The sequence below is a fragment of the Canis lupus genome, chromosome 3 (assembly GCF_011100685.1).
Source record: "Canis lupus familiaris isolate Mischka breed German Shepherd chromosome 3, alternate assembly UU_Cfam_GSD_1.0, whole genome shotgun sequence".
Taxonomy (NCBI): domain Eukaryota; kingdom Metazoa; phylum Chordata; class Mammalia; order Carnivora; family Canidae; genus Canis; species Canis lupus.
This window is the reverse complement of record NC_049224.1, coordinates 12,874,039-12,896,856: the sequence shown is the minus strand read 5'-3', so window position 1 is coordinate 12,896,856 and position 22,818 is coordinate 12,874,039. Positions and strand designations below refer to the sequence as shown.

Below are 22,818 nucleotides of genomic sequence, written 5' to 3'. Positions count from 1 at the left end.
GATGCTACAAATATCTTAGGTTTTAGGTTTCTTGATAAAAATACTGTTGCATATTGCTTGAATTGAACACATGCTCCATTTAGGCCAATAGACTCCTGAACCAGTAAATACTTGGACAGAAGCTAAAACTAGCAATTGCAATATTCAATTTCAAGGATTGCTTTTGTCCAACTGACAATCTCTTCACGTTCTATGATGCTTCTCTAAAACACAGGATCCTAAGCTTCAACAGAAACACCATATTCACTCCTGTGTGTCTTGATCACATAAATATTTAAGAAGTTATTTTGAGGGCAGCCCGGGTGGCTCAGCAGTTTGGCGCTTCCTTCGGCCCAGGGCGTGATCCTGGAGACCCAGGATCGAGTTCCACGTTGGGCTCCCTGCATGAGGCCTGCTTCTCCCTCTGCCTGTGTCTCTGCTTCCCCCCCCCCCCCCTCTCTGTCTCTTTCATGAATAAATAAATCAAATTTTTTTAAAAAGTTTTTTTGGCAGTGTATATTTGTTTACTGATATCAACTTGGTGGATTGAGAAAGGGAGTTTCTCAAATTTAAAAAAAAAATTTGAAACCACTCTTCTGTATAAATAATACCTAAGGCCCTTCCATTTCTAACCTTCTATAGTTCTCCCATTTTTACTCAAGGACTGTAAGTGTTCCTTTCTCTAAACCATAGTTTACAAGACTGAAAATGCATTAATATTTCAGGAGATGTGTACTACGTTATAAAGTCAATTCAAAATATTGGTTCACTGAGATTCTACTGTTCATAGATCACTACTTTGGGGACTGAGAATACATCAAAATAAATAGAATTTAGTCACATGGCTCCTGACCTCACCTTGCCTAAGAACACAGTCAATGAATCTGTATTCATTGACCTGAATTTCCTTTTCTAGTTTCTATATATCTTCTGTGTTTCCTGTCCACACAAATTTGCCTTTGTCTTTGTAAACAAAGTAGGACACTCCCCACATTAACTTGAAATCTTAGATATAACTCCACAGAATGAATAAAGAGTTGCCCTAAGTTGTTAATATCATTGGATTTTTGGTTCCTCAGTAATTCAATTACATCTACAAATAAAGTGAGGTTTGATTAAAGAAAAATGTTTTTCATTTCCTCACTGTCACAAGAACTTTCCTCGATAGATCAATTTTCTTTTTGCTAGAACACATGTGTCAGTTTGTCAACATGTTTAACTCATGGATTTGCAGTTAACATGCTGGGTTCCTAGTCCCGCTCTGCTACTGTCTGTTAAGAGTTCATTCAGCTCTCTAACCTGGATTTTGTAATCTGTGAAATGGAAATAAGTATGCCAACCGTAAAGGGTGCTGTGCATAGTGAGCAGCATATCAAATGTTGATTCCTTCTTTCATTTCAACACAGTTATCAGACCATATCCAATTTGAGGAATTTTAAATTAGTTGCTAAATTGTGACATGGTAAGAGGAGTCCTGGGTTGGATCAATATAAACTTCCACTGAGCCAGAAGTTTCACATTTGGCCTGGTTAACAGTAAAATGAATTACCTAAAGAAGAAAAAGAAAGGCTTGGGAACATAATCAAAATAAAATTAATCCACATCAGTGGGAGCTGCAATTTGCTGACACTCTTTAGGGAACAACATGGAAACAGGCTTGGGGAAGTGAGTGCTGGAAGACTTTGATGCTGTGTGAAGGAATAGTACTTTTTTTTTTTTTAATTTCACTGTTATTATTAATCATTGTTGTGTTTAACCCATACTATATAAATCATCTGATGAACATTCATTTCCATCTAATTTTTTGTTACGAGATTCAAATGTTGACAACCCCAAGAAATACAAGATGATAATTACCTAGTAATAGGCAGTTTTTCAGACCTACTAAATCAAGATCTGATTCAAGGAGTATAAATTTACATTTTAAACAAAGACCTCAGAGGAACCTGGGTGGTTTAGTGAGTTAAGCAGCTGCCTTCAGCTCAGGTCATGATCCTGGGATCCTGGGATCGAGCCTTGTGTTGGGCTCCCTGCTCAGGAGGGGTGTCTGCTTTTCCCTCTCCCTCTGCCCACCCCCCACTTGTGTGCTGTCTCTCTCTCTCTTTCTCAAATAAATAAATAAATAAAATCTTTAAAAATAAAAAACAGTGGAAGGACTCTATGTAACTCTTATGCATACAACCAGTTTAGAAACAGTAGAAACAGGACTTTTTATTTTAGCAAATACTATATGTTGAATCCTCCCAGATCTTAAGGAGTACTACAGGGCCATTAGGAGTATAGTGATGGTTGAAAGATTGCTTTGCTGTCAGTGAAAAATGTATCGCTATGACACTGTGGCTTGAGGTAAAAATTATGACATCGCCTATTGAGAAAGGTGAAACCCTTACATTGACTGACCCATAAGGTTCAAGGATAATTGGAGTTGCTGAGTAGGTTATGACACATGCCACTTTGGAACTGCTTTGAGGCTTGCTGAGTGGTTCTTGCCACATGATGGGTTCCTCAGGGACTTGTCAAATTCCCTGAGGACGTGGAGGACAGGACACTGTCCCATTAAATGCATGAATTGGTACAGAGATCTTGAAAAACACAAATGAAAGCCAGATAGAAGTTCAAGTGCTGGTCTCAGATACCAATCCTGTGGTCCAAATTTCCCATTAAGTATCATTTAGCAACAACAATAAAATAGAATATCCCTAAGTATAGAAAATTTATTTGTATTTAATAATGCAAAGTAATAGCAGATGCTTTAAAAATTAATGCTGATTATTTTGTTATTTATTATCTCTGTGAGTATGATTTTATTTTTTTATTTTTTTAAAGGTTTTATTTATTTATTCATGTTAGACATAGAGAGAGAGAGAGAGGTAGAGACACAGGCAGAAGGAGAAGCAGACTCCATGCCGGGAGCCTGACGTGGGACTCCATCCCGGGACTCCAGGATCACACCTTGGGCTGAAGGCAGGCGTTGAACCGCTGATGTGTTTTTCCTATATAACTGTGTTTTAAATTGCACTATGAGAGTTAAATTCAGTTGTAGAAACATGAATAAATACTTCAAAAGCCACCAGTAGCAAGGCTCACAAGTAAGGAAAGCCTATCCTAACTGTTATTATCACAAATCTCCACAGGTAGGTCAGAATCTCCAAAAGGAGATTTTTTTTCCCTCAAGGCCAGTATGTTTCTTATATTATTTTATGCTTGACTTAAGATGGTTGAATGATTTCATTTTCAGTTTTAAGCATTACATTAATTCCCATGCAAAAACCCAAGACCACATATGCCTGATTTCAATTGACCAAAATCCAACCCGTGAGTCTGGACATTCGAGATCAAATCCAAAATGTTGCTTGACCTTTCAAATAGTAGTCATCATGGTCATCCTTTGAGATAGCAGCAGACCCCTGACTTTTTAAACACTACAGTCTGTTATGAATTCACCCCAAAACAAGGAGCCAATGCCTTGCAACACCTGAACCTGACAAGTGGATTTCATTCACAAAGATAAGACACCTCCACACAAAGCTACCACCCACAGCTACCACCCACAGGCCTTTGGGAACATACAAGGACTACCTAAGGGACACCCAGGCAGAGAGGTGGCTCCCAAGTAAACAGTTTCCAGAGCCTCAACTGGAGGCTGCAAACATACCCTATCTAAACATGATCTGAGAACACCCTTGTGGGTTAGAGGTGATGCAGGATCTCCTTTCCACCTTTTCTTTCACTTTACAAAAAAAAAAAAAAAGCCAAACTCTCTCCATGGCTAATCTTACTGTAAAGCAATTCCTGGGGTTGAGAAGACCTCCATGATGCAAATAAAGAGAAAGGTGAAATATTTTTATTGATATTAAGAAAGTGAATGTCTCAAATGATTGGGTAACAAATCCTTTTTCATTTCAAAATGATTTCCAAATCTTTGCTTTCAATAAAACTAAAGCAAAATCTAACTACTAGATAATTAAAAATACTTCTGATACATTGCTAGGTGATTTTTGGCATCTGAATGGCAATGAGTTCAAAGAATTGAGTGACATTACAAGAACAAAACTCATTACATTCTCCACTAATAACTTATGTGAACAAAGTTCCTCTGCACTTACATAAAAATAATTCAAAACAGGAATAAAATTCATGCTGAATCCTGACTCCTTCTAGTAACAGTCACACACAAATGCATTGCCTGAAAAATAAGATTCATTCATCTCCTTAATAGATGCATAATGTTAAATAATTTAGTCATCAAAATTTGTAATATATTTCCGTTGTTTTGATCGATTGTGTACTGATTATGATTATAATGATAGTGCAAACCAGAAGATCTTTTAAATATTTGAGCCTTATGGTTACTGGAAATTAAATTTTCATTTATATTTCCATTTATATGCACATTTTTGTTTCAGGAAATCATGGTAGGGTAAAGACTTTCAATCATAAAATGCATTATATTAGGTTAAAAATCTGGGGAGGAAGTGAAGTGGTGAGGAAGGAGAAATTTCCAACTATTTAAAAAGAACAGGGACGCCTGGGTGGCTCAGCGGTTTAGCACCTGCCTTCATCCCAGGGTGTGACCCTGGAGTCCCAGGATCAAGTTCCACATCGGGCTCCCTGCGAGGAGCCTGCTTCTCCCTCTGCCTGTGTCTCTGCCCCTCTCAATGTCTCTCATGAATACATAAATAACACCTTTTAAAAAATAAAATAAAATAAAAAATGAAAAGAACATGTTCATCTTTTTAGTATAAATTTGAGAGATATCAAATCTTTGTGACATTCATATTCCACAGGACATATTTTAAAAAGTAGTATTAGAATTTTAAATGTCAGTATTTACAACATGCCAAAATTCATATCATTTGTAACCACTAAAAGTATCTAAGTATTTTAGGGTTTAAGATTTGAATGTAGATTTAAGTTTTTCAAATGTTGGGAAGATACATAAGTGTTTCAAAATTATTTTATAGGACACAAAAGCAAAACCGTCGAAGACCACTGGTAGGCCAGTAGTCCTCTGCAGATGTCTGCAGACGTCTCAATGGGTTGCCACAACTGCAGAAGTTAAGGCCCCAGTCCAGCCAGAGGCCCAGACTGAGTAGGTCTAAGGTGGACCAATTCCTGAGATGGATCAGTCAGCCCTTGCGAGTATTCTAATGCCAGCAGTCCAAGGGTTACAACTTAAGAAACACACTTTGATCTAGGCTTCCTTTCTTCCTAGTTTTGAGAAACGTCGTGGTTCAGATGTGTACATTTATCTACATGCATATGCTAATAAAATAATAGTTACTGCCTTGCAATTTGAATTCTTAAATCTGTGGGACAAAGTTGCCCCACTGTGTTACTTCCTTATTGCTGTCCATTTATTTCCTCCCCAATTCCATCCATAGCTGCAGTATGAAGCCACATAAGGAGTCATAAAGACTCCTGAGGTGCAGTGAACACCTCTTGCCCTCCACCTGAATAGTCATTCATTCATTTATTCATTCATTCAGGGCCTAAGGTGGGGCCTGAGGAGCTGAAAAAGAATCAGACAAGCTCCTTGTCCTCAAGGCGTGATCAGTCAAGCGATTGGCTCAGCCATGTGAACCAATCATTTTAATACTTTGGGTAAACAAAGTAGAAAAGAATGAAAAGCTTTTGGGAACACAAGTAATAAGCCACCAACTCTACCTTCAAGACTTGGAGAGGTTTCTAAGAGGAAGGGAGAGATCTTATATTCCCCACCACGCTGTACCCAAAAGAAACACTAGATGTAATAAAACTCCAGTAAAGACTCTGGATTATTATTATTTTCACCCTTTCCTCCTTTTCCACAGTGAATCAGGGTCTACTTCAGAGTCTGTAACATAATATAAAATTTAAGTCTGCCATATATTATAGTGTAAGGTCTGTAGATAATAGTTCTGACTTAGCAGCAAGGGACAAATATGTAAAGATTTCACTAAAGTTTTCACCTAAGACCCCTAATGATGACAGCTCATAATCTCCATTTTTCTCAATCCTGGTTGCATACTGGAATTATATAGGGTGGCTTTTTATTTTTTAAATTAAGATATGTTGGAGAGGATGCGGAGAAAAGGGAACCCTCTTACACTGTTGGTGGGAATGTAAAATGGTGCAGCCACTCTGGAAAACTGTGTGGAGGTTCCTCAAAGAGTTAAAAATAGATCTGCCCTACGACCCAGCAATTGCACTGTTGGGGATTTACCCCAAAGATTCAGATGCAATGAAACGCCGGGACACCTGCACCCGATGTTTATAGCAGCAATGGCCACAATAGCCAAACTGTGGAAGGAGCCTCGGTGTCCATCGAAAGATGAATGGATAAAGAAGATGTGGTTTATGTATACAATGGAATATTCCTCAGCCATTAGAAACGACAAATACCCACCATTTGCTTCGACGTGGATGGAACTGGAGGGTATTATGCTGAGTGAAATGAGTCAATCGGAAAAGGACAAACATATGTTCTCATTCATTTGGGGAATATAAATAATAGTGAAAGGGAATAGAAGGGAAGGGAGAAGAAATGGGCAGGAAATATCAGAAAGGGAGACAGAACAAAAAGACTCCTAACTCTGGGAAACGAACTAGGGGTGGTGGAAGGGGAGGAGGGTGGGGGGTGGGGGTGAGTGGGTGACGGGCACTCAGGGGGGGCACTTGACGGGATGAGCACTGGGTGTTATTCTGTATGTTGGCAAATTGAACACCAATAAAAAATAAATTTATTATTAAAAAAACACTTTTATATTGTCACAAATAGTGATTAATAAATTGCAAAATTATGAATTTTAAAGAGGGATAAAATAATTTTCAAGCATCCTAAGTCTAGTTTTCCTTGCTACAGGCCACCATTTCAATATGTATTTAATTGTTTCCAAGTTCCAAAAGTACAGATTCAGTGGACTCTGATACATGTGTTCTAAGCAAAGTATATTTGACCGGAACTAATGCAACACTGTGTGTCAACCACACTCAAATAAAGCAATTAGTTTAAAAAAAATAAATTGAGATATAATTAACATATAACATTGGATTAGATTAGGGGTATAACATAATGGTTTGATGCATGTGTATATTGTGGAATGATCACCACCATAAATTTAGTTAACATCCATCACTGCATGTAATTACAATTTTTTTCTTTGTGATGAGCACTTTTAAGATCAACTGTCTTAGCCACGTTCAGATGCAAAAAAACAGTATTATTCACTATAGCCACCTCACTGGTACTTTTAAAACATTCTGATACTCAGTTAAAGCAAAATCTCCGTGTGATGGGATCCAAGCATGGGGTCTATTTTTTAAAGGTCTCAAGTGATGATGACAGTCGGTTGTGACCCTCGGGAGTAGCTGCAGCATCCGTCAGAGTCATCCCTAGGTACATAAATTTGCTCCCATCAAGAGCACATGTCATATCTCCTAATTTTCTAATTGCTTAACCTTGGTGAATATGCAAATATATTATCTGAAAAAGGGACGGTCACTGTGCAGAAAGCTCTTGGGTCACTGCCCTAATTTATCAAAATCCCCTTCTCTGAGGGCACCATTGATATACGAGGTTTGCTCTCTCTGCATCTTATAACCCCGTCATCTGGGCCATACATGAGAAATGGATACCTCTGCCATGTTATTCCAGCAATCTCTCTTTAAAATTTGAAGCTTGAAACAAAGTTAGAGCTGATTGACAGTATGCTAGTAATGCTATGTGCAGCTTCTGATGATTTCCTTCGTGTCAACCCATTGTGGCCAATTTGAGGCTACTAATACCATTTAGTGCAAAACTCGTGAAAATATAACAACTGATTCTCCCAAGGCACTATGAGCCACTCCCAACACACCCACGGAGCTGAGTCATCTTAATATCAGCCACTCAGATAAGATTCAATTACACTTCCTGCCCTGTTCCCGAATTTCCCAGGGCTAAATGATGCAGAGACATTCAGTTCAATTTAATGCAGAGACATTAAATTCAGATACATTCCTTTCATTCGTCTTCTTTCCAGTAATTAAATACTTTTTTTTTCTTTTTGGCTTAAGCTATTCACAGCCAGTTTTTCCTACATGCAGTAAAAAGACCCTAAAAGAATGCAATCACTCTTGAGGGTATCACATTTTAGTTTGAGTAAGTTTATCAGATACTCAAGATACTTCCCGAGATAAGTAGATAACAGGGCAGGCCTGGCCCAAGAATTCCAGAGAAGGAAGGCTGAGCAGCTGGGAGGGGGCAGGCTCTGTGTGCTTGTTGGGTCCCAGGGAGAACCAAGGACAAGAGGGGGTTCAAAGCAGACTTTATTTCCAGAATTGTGCCCAGCATGGCTTCTGGCACTCTCTACTTCCTTTGGAGAGAATTTATCAAATGTTTTACAAGGGTTATTGATCCAAATGCTATGGAAGCTAGGGTTGTTTATTTACAGGTACTTCTCTTCAAATCTATAAAAGAAACCAAGATACTATAGCTTTTTTGAGTAGTAGAGAAGAGAGGCAGAGGAAAGAGAGATAACAAATGGGGTAGGGGCACCTGGGTGGCTCAGTTGGTTAAGCATCGGACTCTTGGTTTCGGCTCAGGTCATGGTCTCAGGGTCCTGAGATTGAGCTCTGCATTGGGCCCTGTACTCAGTGTGGAGTCTGCTTGTCCCTCTGCTCCTCCTCCCACTTGTGTTCTCTCTCTCTCTTTAAAAATAAATAAATCACATTTTTTTTTTAATTGGGGTAAAGATAATTATGTCTGAGTCTCTTCCCAAATATGCTGGGATACTAAAGCATTCTATTCCTCAAAGTTTACCGACGTGTCTACAGATTGGCATATATATTGTACATGACAATCTATGTTATTAGAGAAAAAACAAAGCTCTAATGCCAATAAGATATAATAGTTAAACTAGGGAGAGAGAAAAATCGATAAAAATAAGGATGACAGTGTAAAGTAACACTAATTATAGTCATTTATTCAAACTCCTCACCATTTCAGGCTTCATTATGTTGCAAATTATTAATTATATGCACATCAGGGAATATATCACCTATAAACTTGGTTCTTTTATTTGACTAATTTATCTTTATATTACTTAGCCCACATACTTTAGGCTGGTGTGACAGGTTTGTCTACTTAAAGTTTTAAAAATTATCCAAACTATTGCTCATATTCTGACATTCTCTGTGTGATCTTGAGGTTATTCACTTGGTTCTTCTTCTAGTTCCCTTTCCTTAACTGAAAATGACAGTTAAATTAGATCATGCCTAAGATCTACTGTGAATCTAAATATATTTGGACATGCAAAATTTCATGTATGTGCAGAGAGAAAGAAATTATGTAAATACATGGTTTAAAAATCTGATTTTCTCATTTAGAAGGAGAGACAATGATTCTAATTTTTTGAATATTGAAAATGAAATGAGTGGAGGCTTCCGATGGAGCTATTCTATAATAAACTAAACTAAACTAAAATCTTCTGATTTTCTTTTTCTTTGAAGATTACATGTTTAGAAATGTTCTTGGTAAAAATAGTCTAGCAAACAATCAGGGCATAATTAAACCCTTGGAAGAATTCACTCTTGATACATATTAGATAATAAAGCAGAAAGGTAATAGAATGGTCACAGACATGCTTAAGGAGATGATTATATCCGTGTTCTAACTCTGTCATAAAAACCAGAGGGCAGCCCGGGTGGCCCAGCGGTTTAGCACCGCCTTCGGCCCAGGGCGTGATCCTGGAGACCCGGGATCGAGTCCCATGTCGGGCTCCCTCCATGGAGCCTGCTTCTCCCTCTGCCTGTGTCTCTGCTTCTCTCTCTCTCTCTCTCTCTCTCTCTCTCTCTTTGTATCTGTCGTGAATAAATAAATAAAATATTAAAAAAACAAACAAACAAACAAACAAAAAAAAACAGAACCCAAGGGAGATCTCCAGGAACTTCAAAGAGGTCCTTAAAGCTGCCTAGTGATTATCTTATATTTGCCTGGCCCAGTAATTCTTAAATGTTGGTGTTTGTCTACTGGGAAATGTGACACATACAAAGCATCTATCTGATTTCGGAAGCCCGGCCCTTTGAGTTGCTTTATTGCCTTATTTGGTGGTGACAGACACCCAAGGTTGAGAACCACTGCCCTGGTCTCTCTGCTCTTCCACTCTCCTTGAGGTTCTACAATTTTTGGCACATTAGAATGACCTGAGGGGCTTTTTAAAAACCCTGATACCTCATCTTGGGGAAGGTGGCAGAGGAGGATCCTAGACTTAACCTCGTCCCACAAATGCGCCTAGGTAACACTCACATCAGTTATGTAACCCAGAAAATGACCCAAAGATCGGCAGCACAGATTTTCCAAAGCTAAGTGTAGAGAAGAGTGTGTATCAAAGAGGGTAGGAGGGGCAGAGACACAGCTGGGAGTCAGAGGGAGCCTCGGGACTGTCCACAGGAGGGAGGGACTGTCCACCTCCCCACTTGGACGCAGGGCCCTCCCCACCGGGACCCAGTGCAGCAGGGACCTCCCTACCTGGGCGCAGTGCGGCAGGGACCTTCCCACCCAGACCCAGTGTGGCAGGGACCTCTCCACCTGGACCCAGGGCAGCAGGGCCCTCCCCACCTGGACCCAGTGCAGCACTGCCCACCCCTGCACTCTCCTGTGGAAACACTCCCTCCATCCCAGCCTCAGCAGACGCCTTCCTGGGTCCCTGCGAGTCCCCTCCCATAGCAAGCCTGTGCCCGTCAAGGACTTGGCTCAGTCCCAGGCCCCTGAGATCCCGAGCTGAGCAGAAGTCAGAGATGCTTAGCTCAGGGAGCCACCCAGGTGCCCTAAATCTGGCTGGTTTTTTAAAAGAACTCATCTAATTTTCTGCTGAATGTATACTCAATCCACGCTGGCAGGACTGATACATGTGGAAATGAGTTCTGGTGAGGTTGTACCAAGTGTTCTTGCTTCAATAAAGCTCTTTATGCCATGTTTCTCTATCAATTTTTTTTAAAGCTTTTATTTTATTTATTCATGAGAGACACAGAGAGAGAGAGAGAGAGGCAGAGACATAGGCAGAGGGAGGAGCAGGCTCCATGCAGAGAGCCTGATGCAGGACTTGATCCTGGGACTCCAGGATCATGACCTGAGCCGAAGTCAGACTCCCAACCGCTGAGCCACCCAGATGCCCTCTCTATCAATTTTTAACATTGATCTGTCCTTTATATGTAAACACCATATTTAAACGTAACCTGATAATTACTTTTATTACCTGTATAGTGTAGATATCCCGAAGTGTGTTCCATAGAACACCAGGATGGCAAGATCTTCTACTATTCTGTTCAAATAACATTGGGAAATGCTGCATGCATTTCTTTCTCTCTCATTTTTTTGGGGGAGGGGGGGAGAGAATAAGAGTGAGGAGAGGAACAGAGGGAAAGAGAGAAACCCAAGCAGGCTCCACACCCAGTGTGCAGAGCCAAACACAGGGCTCCATCTCACGACCCCGAGAACACGACCTGAGCTGAATTTTAGAGTTGACCACTAACCAACAGAGCCACCCAGCGCCCCTCTCCTGAAGATTTATACTGTGTTATTGGCATATTACTGAAAGGTCTCTTACTAAAGTCTCTTGCAAAAAATAAAAATAGAAAATTAAGCTCCTCAACTGTCTTGGCCACTGCTTTCCCGACCTGTTAGTTCACAGACACCTCCCCACGGTGCACCTGCCCCCACCCCAGCACCACACATTAGCACCCTGTGGTGCCCATTTTGTAAAATGCTCTTTCAAAGTCACAGACCTAATAATAGCGCTGGAGGGGGTCAGAAAATATCTCGGCCTGCTCAGTTTTTTTCACTTTCAGTCTATTCCCTCAAAAATATCTTTTAATATATAAACAGCATCTATGAAAATTATTTCTGATAAGAAAGGCTTTCAGGTAATTAAAAGCCCATGATAATTAAATCATGGTCTACATTTAATTAATGCTTTATAGTAATTAAAATTGTCTTCTAACCGAAGGCATGACTTTGAGATTGGATTATCTGAAAGTAATTTTCTAAGCAATAATTCTGTCTCTGTTGAAGCACAAGTTTGAGAAGTTGGGTGAACTTCATCAGGCCGCACACCGTGACTTACATCATGCGTCTCCTTTCAGTGATGAACAGTGAGCAGGGTACCAGAATCTACAAATTCATCAGATTCCAAACTAAACACTGAGGAAAACAGATGCCTTGAGCCCTCTGCATCCTCTGCATCCTTGGCACAGGACATAGATCAGGGTTTGGCAGGGTCTACTACTACAGTTAAACTGGACTGCTTAAAAAAAACCAACAAAACAAAAAACAAAAACTGGACTGCTTGATTGATGGATAGATAATGCCAAACATTTTTTTTTCGGATGCTTTTTTTTTTCAACATGCAAAAATCAATTTTATTTCTACAGATTAACATCAAACAATTGGAAATAGATTTTTTTAATGTACAGGAGTTCCAAAATAATAAAATACTTAAGTATAAATGGGACAAAATATGTATAGTATCTGTACGCCCAACACAACAAAATGTTGATGAAATAAAATTTAAAAACCTAAGTAAATAGAGAGTTGCAGGATGTTCAGAGACTGAAAAACTTAGAAAGATGTTAATTCTCCCCAAATTGCTCTATAGATTTAACACAATTCCAGACAAAATCCCACCAGGATTTTCTATAGATACAGCCTAGTTTATTCTAACCTTTACGTGGAGAGGTATTAAGAGTAGCCCAAAGAATTTTGCGTCAGAAAAATAAAGTTGGAGAAATAACACTACTAAATTGTAAGCTTACTATAGAGCTACAGTAATCCGGACAGTGTGGAATTGATGCTGCTTTTCTTTGTTTCCTTTCTTTTTTCAGCCTCGCTCCTGTAGGCTTGTGTCCAAACAACCTACAGGCATGACTCCGCAGACCTGCACACAGATACTGACTTCGCTTTATGTGTTCAGCCCGGGACAGTGAGGACAGTGTCTGTTTTCTGGCCATCCTCCACCCGAGCCCTGGAGCTGGAGCGGTTGCAACGCCAGGCCTCTCCAGCACTGAAGTGGCAGATGCATGGTCAAGAGGAGCCAAGGAACGCATGCTGTACCGTATGCCAGGGCCAGTAGGGCATGATTGCTCGGGTGGAAAGTGGTAGTGAAACATTAACCTTTTCTCAGGAATGCAGAGGCACAGGAAAAAGGACCAGAGCCAGGGGAAATACCAAAGAAGAAAAAACCAGGAAGAGCAAAGGAGACCAATGGCAAGGACAGCACAGAGAGAAATCGTGGCATGCAAGGCAAGCAGCAAGTCCCCTGAGAGCTGAGAAGAGAGGAAGCAATCAACCAAGAGTGGTTCTGTTATGTGAAAAGGGGGACAAACAGCTTCCTAGGCCCCCAAAGTGTACCACTGAAAACATTCACATTCAGAATGAACGAATGAATGAATGGTTGATTATTCATTCATTCATTCATTCATTCCTTATTCATTTGTTCATCCGTCCAACCAACAGTGAGTTCTCTCTGCGGGACTCCTAAACTTGATTTTCTTTTTTCTTTTTTCAATAATTTTATTATTTTTTAAAGTATATGATGTATTTTCTGTTATATAAGTTCAGACTTCAGTTTCTCTAAACTTGATTTTCTAACAAACTCTCACTTCTTCTATTCCAATAGAGCAAGGGTCTTAGATTCCCTGATTTGTTGCAACAAAGAGAGTGTCACTACATTTTTCTGGCCTTATATATATACACTCAGGAGCATGATGTCTGGCACAGATAACACAGATGAACAACATTATTTTCATGAGAAGGGAATGACAGTAAGGAAGAATGCTTATCTCTATAGGCTCTCTCATCTGTGGGTACCATAAGGCCCCACCCCCATCTCCAGAAAGAAAATAAATCCTGAACAAGAGAGAGAATCCCAAAGTTCACCAAGAAAACCGTGCTCTGACTCCTGAATTTCTAAATTGGGTGGATTTGAGACTCAAGATAGTTCAGTCATGTCAAGTCAGTTATAGGAAAAAAAAATACAATTTTTGCATATCAAGATTTGTGGCTCAAGAAACTGAGGTTTGTTTGGAAATAAATATTGAAAAAAAAAAACTCATTCCCAGAATTTTCTAGTTAAAAAATTTTATGGCAAGTTACAGGACCTCTATTTAACAACAACAAAAATGGTATTATGTTCCCATAAATATAATTTAGTGCTTTCCTACTTTTGAAAAAATAACTTATTTTAGATGCAGAGTCTCATATTCAAGTCTGACAATTAGAATAGATTTTTCAAAAAACCGTATTACAATCCCATAGTTTTAAATTTAGTTTTACAATGCTCAGATGGTAATGTGAATAGAAATGGTAACTCAATTACTTTTCAAATAAGTACCTTGATGAATATATTCATTTTCTCCTGACAGGGAATTATTATTGCCTTAAATTTAATCTTAGTTCTGCACATGCTGCAGGGATTTTCATGGCTAAACTGTTTTAAATTATCTTATGATTCATCTACCTTGAAATATGAACGCACTCTACCCACAAATAGGCGGAATTATACATAGTAGATGGCAGATTACTTTAAATTTGATTTTGTAGAAATATTTTATTAAAACATTTCTCTTATGTGGCTAAAAATCACACCCCTTGATTCGCTTTGCGGGCAGCATCGGGAGACTGGACTGAGCTGGTGGTATGTGTGCTCGTTCATTCATTCAACGAACACAGAGTTAAGCAGATAAAGGATCAAGGCCAGAAGCTGTGCTAAAACAAAGACGATCAAATCAGTCTTCATGTGTAGAAGGTACTGAGGAAGGAAAGGCCAGTCTGTATTCTCTACGGACAGGACTGGGGCTGCTGGTTCTGGGGGATATGTTATTTGCTCTCTGGTTTGAAATAACCCATGGACAGAAGGTAGGGGAGAACAGAATTTAGACTGTAGCCGAAATAGAACAGAAATCTGCAGGTGAATCTGACTGTATGAGTCTAACACAGAAAGGCTACACTTACCTTAGCCTTATACATATTAAGAATATGGACATTATCAAGTCTCAAAATATTATTCCAAAGGTCAGTACCAACGCTTTGTATACTTATCTCTAGTTAAAAGTTGGTACAGATGGACAAATGCCAAGAACTGGAAGATATAAAGGCACCTGTGGGATAAGAAGGGCAACTACCATTGAGTTAATTTGACCCGGTGGACCTTTATTTCTCCAGCAAGGGATTGGATAGTCTGCATTGTATTCATTCACATTATAAACTAGGGAACGAACTTGGAAAGGCGAAGTTCCTTTCCCACACAGGCCAGCGACTCGTGTCAATTTGGAACTCACAGTGAAATGTGGCTTTGGAAAGCGTGTTTTCTCCACGCAGTGCTCTCAAGTTTGTTTTACGAGGGGCACCTGGGTGGCTCAGTCGGCTAAGCATCCAAGTCTTGGTTTTGGCTCAGGTCATGATCTCATGGTCGTGATGACACTCTGCACTCATGGAGGAGTCTGCTTGAGATTCTCTCCCTCTCCCTCTCCCTTCTCCTCTGACTGTCCCCCTACTCACACTCACTCTCTCTCTCTCTCTCAAATAAATAAATCTTTTTTAAAAAATTGTTTTGTGAGCAGAGTGCTTAAAGTAATGGAAGATAGTATTACAAGTCTGAAGTCCAATCAACCTCAAAGTGTTTAAAATTTCTAAGGAAAGGTAGCTTTCCTGCAGCTCAGAAAGGTAAGCAAAGTCATGCAGGCTCTGCATTCGTACCAAAGGGGAAGAAGCATTCACTTAAAAAGAACAGTAAAAGATGAGCTTTTCAAGGACGGTACCTCCTTGGAGGAAATCTGTAAACACTGTCAGTTTTGACCCCATCTTGAGTTAAATAATCCTGCCCTCTTACACTGGAGCCGTCTTGAATACATGCACATACACAACTGTGTTCCCTGAGCTAATTACTTAATCTTCTTAAAATTTACTCTTCTCATCTACAAAATGAGAATAACAATATCCACTTTCTAAGTCTGTTGTGAGAACAAAGGAGATGATCATGTGATGCATTTAGCATAGGGGCCATCTAGAAGGTGATAAAGGTCAATAAAAGATTGTAGTCATTGATGGAAGTTAGTACAATAGATACCCTAAGTATGTAAACAGATGTCGATGAAGGGGTCGAAGGCCCATAATCTTACTCGGATTTATAAACAAATCAGATTAAGTGGGTTTCTGCACTCAAATCAATGAAGGCCAATGTTGTAAAAGAACTCTGAGCGCTCTTGGTCTTTATTGCCATCTTTTTTGTTCTAGTGACAAATAATAGGCTTTTACAATAACACCATTATGTGTTCCTGAAAAACTTTGCGTTTGCAAAAATTTCACACTAAAAATAACAAGGTCTGTGGGGAAAAATAGCATTAAGGGCAGAATTGTTAAAACCAATGCAACTTTGAAATCAACACCCTACACAAAACCAATTAAAATCCTAAAAAGAAATTACGCTAGTATGGTGTAATTTCCGTGGGCGCTTGCCAAAGAATCTCAGTCATTGCAGCCTCCGTGGCTCTTTGCACTGGAGTCGTGCTTCCTTTGCCTTTTGTAATGAATGTCCCTAAAGACAGTCACTTCCACAGAAATCAGTTTAACCAAAATTGAAAATGCAATCCAAGAGCAGCCTTCACACAACTTCCCTAATACACTGGCCTCATTCACCAATGTACAAATCATATATATTAAATTAATTGAGCAAGGAGGCCATGGGACTGAGGTGATTCTAATACCTTAGCAGCCCGTGTTGGCAATCCAAAACCTCAACCTGTAAAGGCCTCAAGGTTAAGAAACTGAAACCTAAGGACAACCAATCACAAACACCCAATGACGCTTTCCCAGATAACATAACTGCTTCCGCTACAGCCAAATAATTTCCTTGCTTTGTTTCCACCCTTTCTCTCTAGAAGTCTTTCCCCTGGCTTCTGCCAATGGCATGCTCCTGGCTACTTCCAATTTGATGTTGCCTGACTCAAGCTGAATATTGCTCACATAAATGCTTAAAATCCCTAATATGTCTCAGTTGAACACCTATGTATAAATTGGTCATAAAGAAAAGAAAAGAAAAAATAAATAAATAAAGAAAAGAAAAACACACTGTAGGAAAACAGACTGTAAGTTTGCATGTCTGTGATTTTGATAACCAATGTAATGGTGGTACTCACCACTAAGCCTTCTGGCCTTTAGAGAACTATTTTCAATCAGTGAGGAAAATTGAACAAATATCCAATGAAATTGAACTGCAAAAATATAAACAGTAATTCTATCAAAATACTTTCACAACCTACATTGTATCTTTCATTTGAAACAATTGTGTAATAAGGAGGCTTTGGAGAAAAAGTCAACTCAAATGGGTGGGCAGAGGTATGGCCCCATCCATGTTCCTGGTGGGGCTTCCCTAGTGAATTGCATAACAACCTCTGATTTCAGGGTAAAGACTAACATTGCTTTTTGCTTTTTTTTTTTTTTTTAAGATTTTATTGATTTATTCATGAGAGACACAGAGAGAGACAGGCAGAGACACAGGCAGACAGAGAAGCAGGCTCCCTGCAGGGAGCCCAATGTGGGACTCGATCCTGGGATTCTTGGATCACGCCCTGGGCCGAAGGCAGGCGCTCAACCGCTGAGCCACCCAGGTGTCCCGAAGACTAACATTCCTTTTCATAACTCATAACTCATAACTCAGCAACCAGGCAGTGTGTAAAACAACAACAACAACAACAACAACAATAAGAAAAGAAAAGAAAGGAAAAGAAAAGGAAAGAAAAGAAAAGAAAAGAAAAGAAAAGAAAAAAGAAAAGAAAAGAAAAGAAAAGAAAAGAAAAGAAAAGAAAAGAAAAGAAAAGAAAAGAAAAGAAAAGAAACGAAACCTTGGCTCACTAGCAATCTGAGGCAATCGCAATAGAACTTTGGCTATTCTTGGATCATTTCTACCTCCCTACCACCTAGGCAACAGCTTGACCACACTTAGATCTGCTTTCATAGTCCCTGAATTTGAGACCCAAGACATGTCCTTCTTGATCTTGTAGGTTAAAGGGAATAGAAAGATGCAGAAGAAGGCAATTTTCAGTTCTCCGGTAATTACTGTAAACACACACACATGCACACATGTGCACATATATGTGTCTGTGGGTCTGTGTTTTCTTTCTCAGGTATAAACTCAACACACCACGTGTGGACTATCTGTTTGCCTTTCTGCCCCTGCACATCTCTTACCACCACTGAAGCCCAGAGCTGGGCTCAAAAATAAGAGAGCTAAGTGGTTTTCTAGGCCACAAAGTTGATGTGTGTCAGAACCAGGACGGGGAGTTAACAGGTATGCGCATTATAGTTGCTCCAGTTGCTAAAATGTTGAAATACAGTTTCCCTGACCCCACAAGTCTCTAGATCAGCATCCCAGCCTCCTTAGAGTCTCCCCTGCAACTTTCAGCAATTCTCCATCCTGCCTCACCCTACCTTGGACTTCCTCATCAACCAGAAACAAAAGGTTTAATGCCTGGGTCAGTGGCATCCTGGCTTTGCTCTGGCAGTCGCCATCCTGATTGGTCTGTGGTAGGTACATGTGCAGCACTGATGACTAAATATTCACTATTTTGGCAATAAATGCACTCCTAGCTAAAACATCACGGAAATGTCACATGCTGGGGGAAACTGTATTTTCTGCAACTTCCATCAAAGATATCCTTGTATGGAGTTGGGAGGGACTGTGTTTTGATCTTGAGGTAGAAAATAGGATGAGACCACAAGCAACATGTTTAACTTACTGCCATCTAAGAGAGAGCAGGTCTTGACCAGGGCGGTGATGGGGATGACTGTGCGCAACCCCAGCAGAATGGCTGAGACAATGGCAGCAAAACTATTCTCCCTCCCTCATATGAGGAGGTCAACCTTCCCTACAAATATATTTTGAACAAATACTTGAAGAACATTAATTTGGAAAGGGGATAGATTATTGGTCTTTCAGGGATATGAATCCGTTTCAGTCTACTAGTGTGTGAGCAATTTGACACCAGCCTCCACCTTCCCAGCCCAGGGTCAAGGCCTCCCTCATATCCTGGTGACCATCCTGTCCTCAGGAACACATAAAGGGCTAGCTCACCTCTCACGGTAATGACTCGTTTCAACTTTGCTGCTGCTCTCGTTCCATTAACTAAGGGCCACAGATCCACGGCTGACCCCTCAGCATACTTGGTGCATTTCCAGTCTCCACAGCTCCCACCCAGTTCTCACCAGGGTGCTCTCTTCACGGGTCTCTTCCACGTGATACCATATCAGATTGCCACCACTAGCTTTCCCATTTTACCCATTTCATTCTCCGTCTGTCACCTCTTGCTGGATCTTACGGACACTGGCTGGCCATTTCTCATAACTCCCCTCTCTCCAGAAACCCTGGTTCCCGTCTGGTCTTTGGGCAGGCTGACGCCCTCAGCTGGGCTCCTTCTTTCAGAGCCTCATCTTTACAGATCTTTTTAGTTTAGGCCTTTCCACAATGGCTCCTCTGAGCTACTTGCTGTTCCCCCAAGGGTGACTTATTCGGCCTCCAAACCTCTCCACGTGTTGTCCTCTTTTCTTAAGATGTCCTCTCCACTTCTACCTGGCTTGCTCCTTCTCATCTTTCAGGACTCAGGGTCCTGTCACATCCTCAAAGAAGCCTTGTCAGATTCCCCAGGGCTGGGTGAGGTTGGCCTCCTGTGTGCTCTCAAAGCACCTTGCCATACTCCTGCCACACACTTATCACACTAGGTATTGTTATCCTTTTGCTTGACTCTTTCCCTGACCAGAAGTAAGTGCTTTGAGAGAAGGAGCTGCATCTTGTGAGCATTTTATCCTCAACACTGAGCACAGTGCCTGGCACAGTAAAAACTCTCAATAAGTTTTAGCGCAATGAATACGACAGTAAACATGTAATAAAAGTAGGTAATACTTGTTGTAATAGTGTTGTATGGCGACAGATGGTAGCTACATTAGTGGTGGGTATAGCATAATGTATAGACTTGTCCAGTCACTATGCTGTATACCTGAAACTAATGTAACATTGTGTGTCAACTATGTCACAAAAAAAATAGTTAACACTGGGATCCCTGGGTGGCTCAGTGGTTTAGCGCCTGCCTTTGGCTCAGGGCATGATCCTGGAGTCTCAGAATCGAGACTATTAACTATTAACTATAGTTAACTATATTAACTATTTTTCTCCCTCCGCCTCTGCCTCTCTCTCTGTCTCCTCTCTGTGTATTCTCATGAATAAATAATAAAATCTTAAAAAAAACAAACTAATTTGAAAAAACGATAAGTGTGGGGCGCCTGGGTGGCTCAGTGGTTGAGCATCTGCCTTCAGCTCAGGTCATGATCCCAGGGTCCTGAGATCAAGTCCCGCCATCAGGCTCCTTGGGAGGAGCCTGCTTCTCCTTCTGCTTATGTCTCTGCTTATGTCTCTGTGTTTCTCATGAATAAAATACTTTTTTTTTAAGTGCAGAAGGTAGGGAGTTCCATGACTCCAAAGAGAAAGGCAAGCAGACAAAGAAGACTGTAGGAGTATAAGGTCAAAACAGAGACAAGGGTCTGGGCCTGTGTGGCAGGCCCCAGGAGGATGAGGACAAGAGCAGGAGGATAGTACCAGAGGTGAGGGGCAGCGGGACTCTGGGTACAGGCTGGTGGCAGTTGGTGGGACTAGAGCTGGTGCTGGGACTGGGCAGTGGCCGTGATGTAGAGGCTCTGTGGCTGACAGAGCATGACCGGGGGAGGGGCTGTGGAGGGTGAGGGCCTGGGAGAGCCTGGCAACTCCAAGAGGAGAGGAGCCTGAGGAAGGCATAACAGTGAATAGGAAGGTAAGAGCCAAAATACAGGCAGAATGATGGGCCTAGAGGCACAGCACAGCACAGGTGGGTCTTGAAAAAAGAAATATTTAGGTAAAAAATTAAGTGAGGCCTAAGGTTGCAAGGAGCATAAGTCAATGTGGCGATTGTGCCACTGTTAGTTATCTCCTCCTTGACCTGGATATGGGGGAGGGTGAGCTGGGCAGCTCAGGACAGGGAGCAGGGCGATGGAAAGGCTCACAACGAGACTCTCGCCTGGGGATGGGCCTGGAGCGTGGCTCAGGGACGGTCTTGTGAGAATTCCTCTGCTTATTTAATCTCTCTTTTGTTTCATATACTTCCTAAAATGAGGCAGGACATGAAGAATAATATACACTCAATCCATGGTGGCTTCAGAGAGGGTGACCCTGTTGCCATTAGGAAAAGACCAGCTGACAATGAAACAAAGGAAGTCCCTAGAACTCAGTAGCTGTTAAAAAGTCAACCAGTCAGCAGATCATGATGGGGTCTTTTAATGTCCCTGGTTCATAACCGCTAGGGAATTTCTGTTAAAACTTCGAAATCCTATGGCTGCCTGTCACACACTAAGCTATTCGCTAAGAGCTATCTTCTTCTGATCCTCTGTGGCTTCTTGGTAATCTGCATTCCCGGGGCACCTTCACCCTGGTTAGGGGACTCGATTTCCCTAACTAGAAGGCAAGTTTTTTTGTTTATTTGTTTACACATTTTAAGAGTTCACATGTTATTGACACACAGCACTTAAGGGACTATGTCTTGTCAACCATAGAACTTCTTAGCACTGATTACCTTTTATAGAGATTGGGCATAGCCCCATATTTATGGGACTAGTTTCTTGGTCCAAGCCCAGATTTACTCTCTATGGAAGTTCACAAATCATTTTAGAACAAGAAAGGCATTAGGATGCTTTAAATTGCAAGTGCATTTTGATCACCGAACGTCCTGAGCAAAATGACTGCAGGATAAATGCCAAAAAATCTCCAAAAAGACATCACCTCCCCGTTACTGTCCTAGTACAGTGCTGAGCACACGGGCTTTGGAGTTACGTGGCCTGCGTTCAAATACTCAGGCAGGCACTTACTTTAGCTAGTTGTTGAGGGTCTGTTGCCTCAGTTTCTTCATTTACAAAGAAGGGGGATAATTAAAGTAGTTACCTTGAAGGGTTGTAGTCACAATCAAGTGTGATGGGGTCTGGTGTACCCTAAGTGTTCAGTGGCTATAGTCATTGCTCCTACTGATAGTGACCAATGTTAGTAGCAGTATCAGAGGGAACATTGCCAGACCTGATTAAGGCTTTTGGAAATATCTTCCAGTATCTTTGGAGCTGCTTATCGGCCTTAAGACTAACACCATGAAATCTTTAAAAGGAGAATCTGGAACTATTAGTCAAAAGCCACTGAGATTTTCACCTAAATCTGCATTTGATCCTTCAGGGATGTTCCTCTTCAGCAATTCTTTTTTTTTTTTTTTTTTTAAGATTTTATTTATTTATTCATAGAGATGCAGAGAGAGAGAGAGAGAGAGACAGAGATAGAGACACAGGCAGAGGGAGAAGCAGGCTCCATGCAGGGAGCCCAACGTGGGACTCGATCCCGGGACTCCAGGATCATGCCCTGGGCTGAAGGCGGCGCTAAACTGCTGAGCCACCCGGGCTGCCCTTCAGCAATTCTTCTTAAGAGAGCCCTTTGTTTTGCTGGAGTGTTCGTTGCCGATGGCCTTGCTGAAGAATTCGTGTGTTCATTACCTTTCTGATATCAAGATATTAGTGGAGAAAACTCACACCAATGCCAACTGCTTTGGACGCTGCAGGAGGTAGTTAGACCAGTAGATCTCATGGTTCCAGGCCCTTTCTCATACCTCCTTCACTATAAAACGACTGGATGCATTATTTCTGGGAATCTGTTAAAGTATTTTTGACAGTTCGAATAATTTTTAGGAGGCTGTAGAAATAGCTTTATAAACTTCAAGGAGGACCCCGCCTACAATTCAGCCAGAGTCCCGTCAGCTTCATGACCTTACAAT

The 22,818-nt window shown here is 40.8% G+C and overlaps 1 long non-coding RNA gene across 1 annotated transcript in view; it reads left to right on the top strand.

The window, feature by feature from the left end:
* Positions 1–16,994, top strand: part of LOC111095125 — a 36,634-nt gene extending 19,640 nt beyond the window's left edge. The window contains exon 4 of the long non-coding RNA XR_005356639.1: positions 12,820–16,994. This is a non-coding gene — a long non-coding RNA (uncharacterized LOC111095125). The remainder of the gene's footprint in view (positions 1–12,819) is intronic.
* Positions 16,995–22,818: the final 5,824 nt, after the last annotated feature.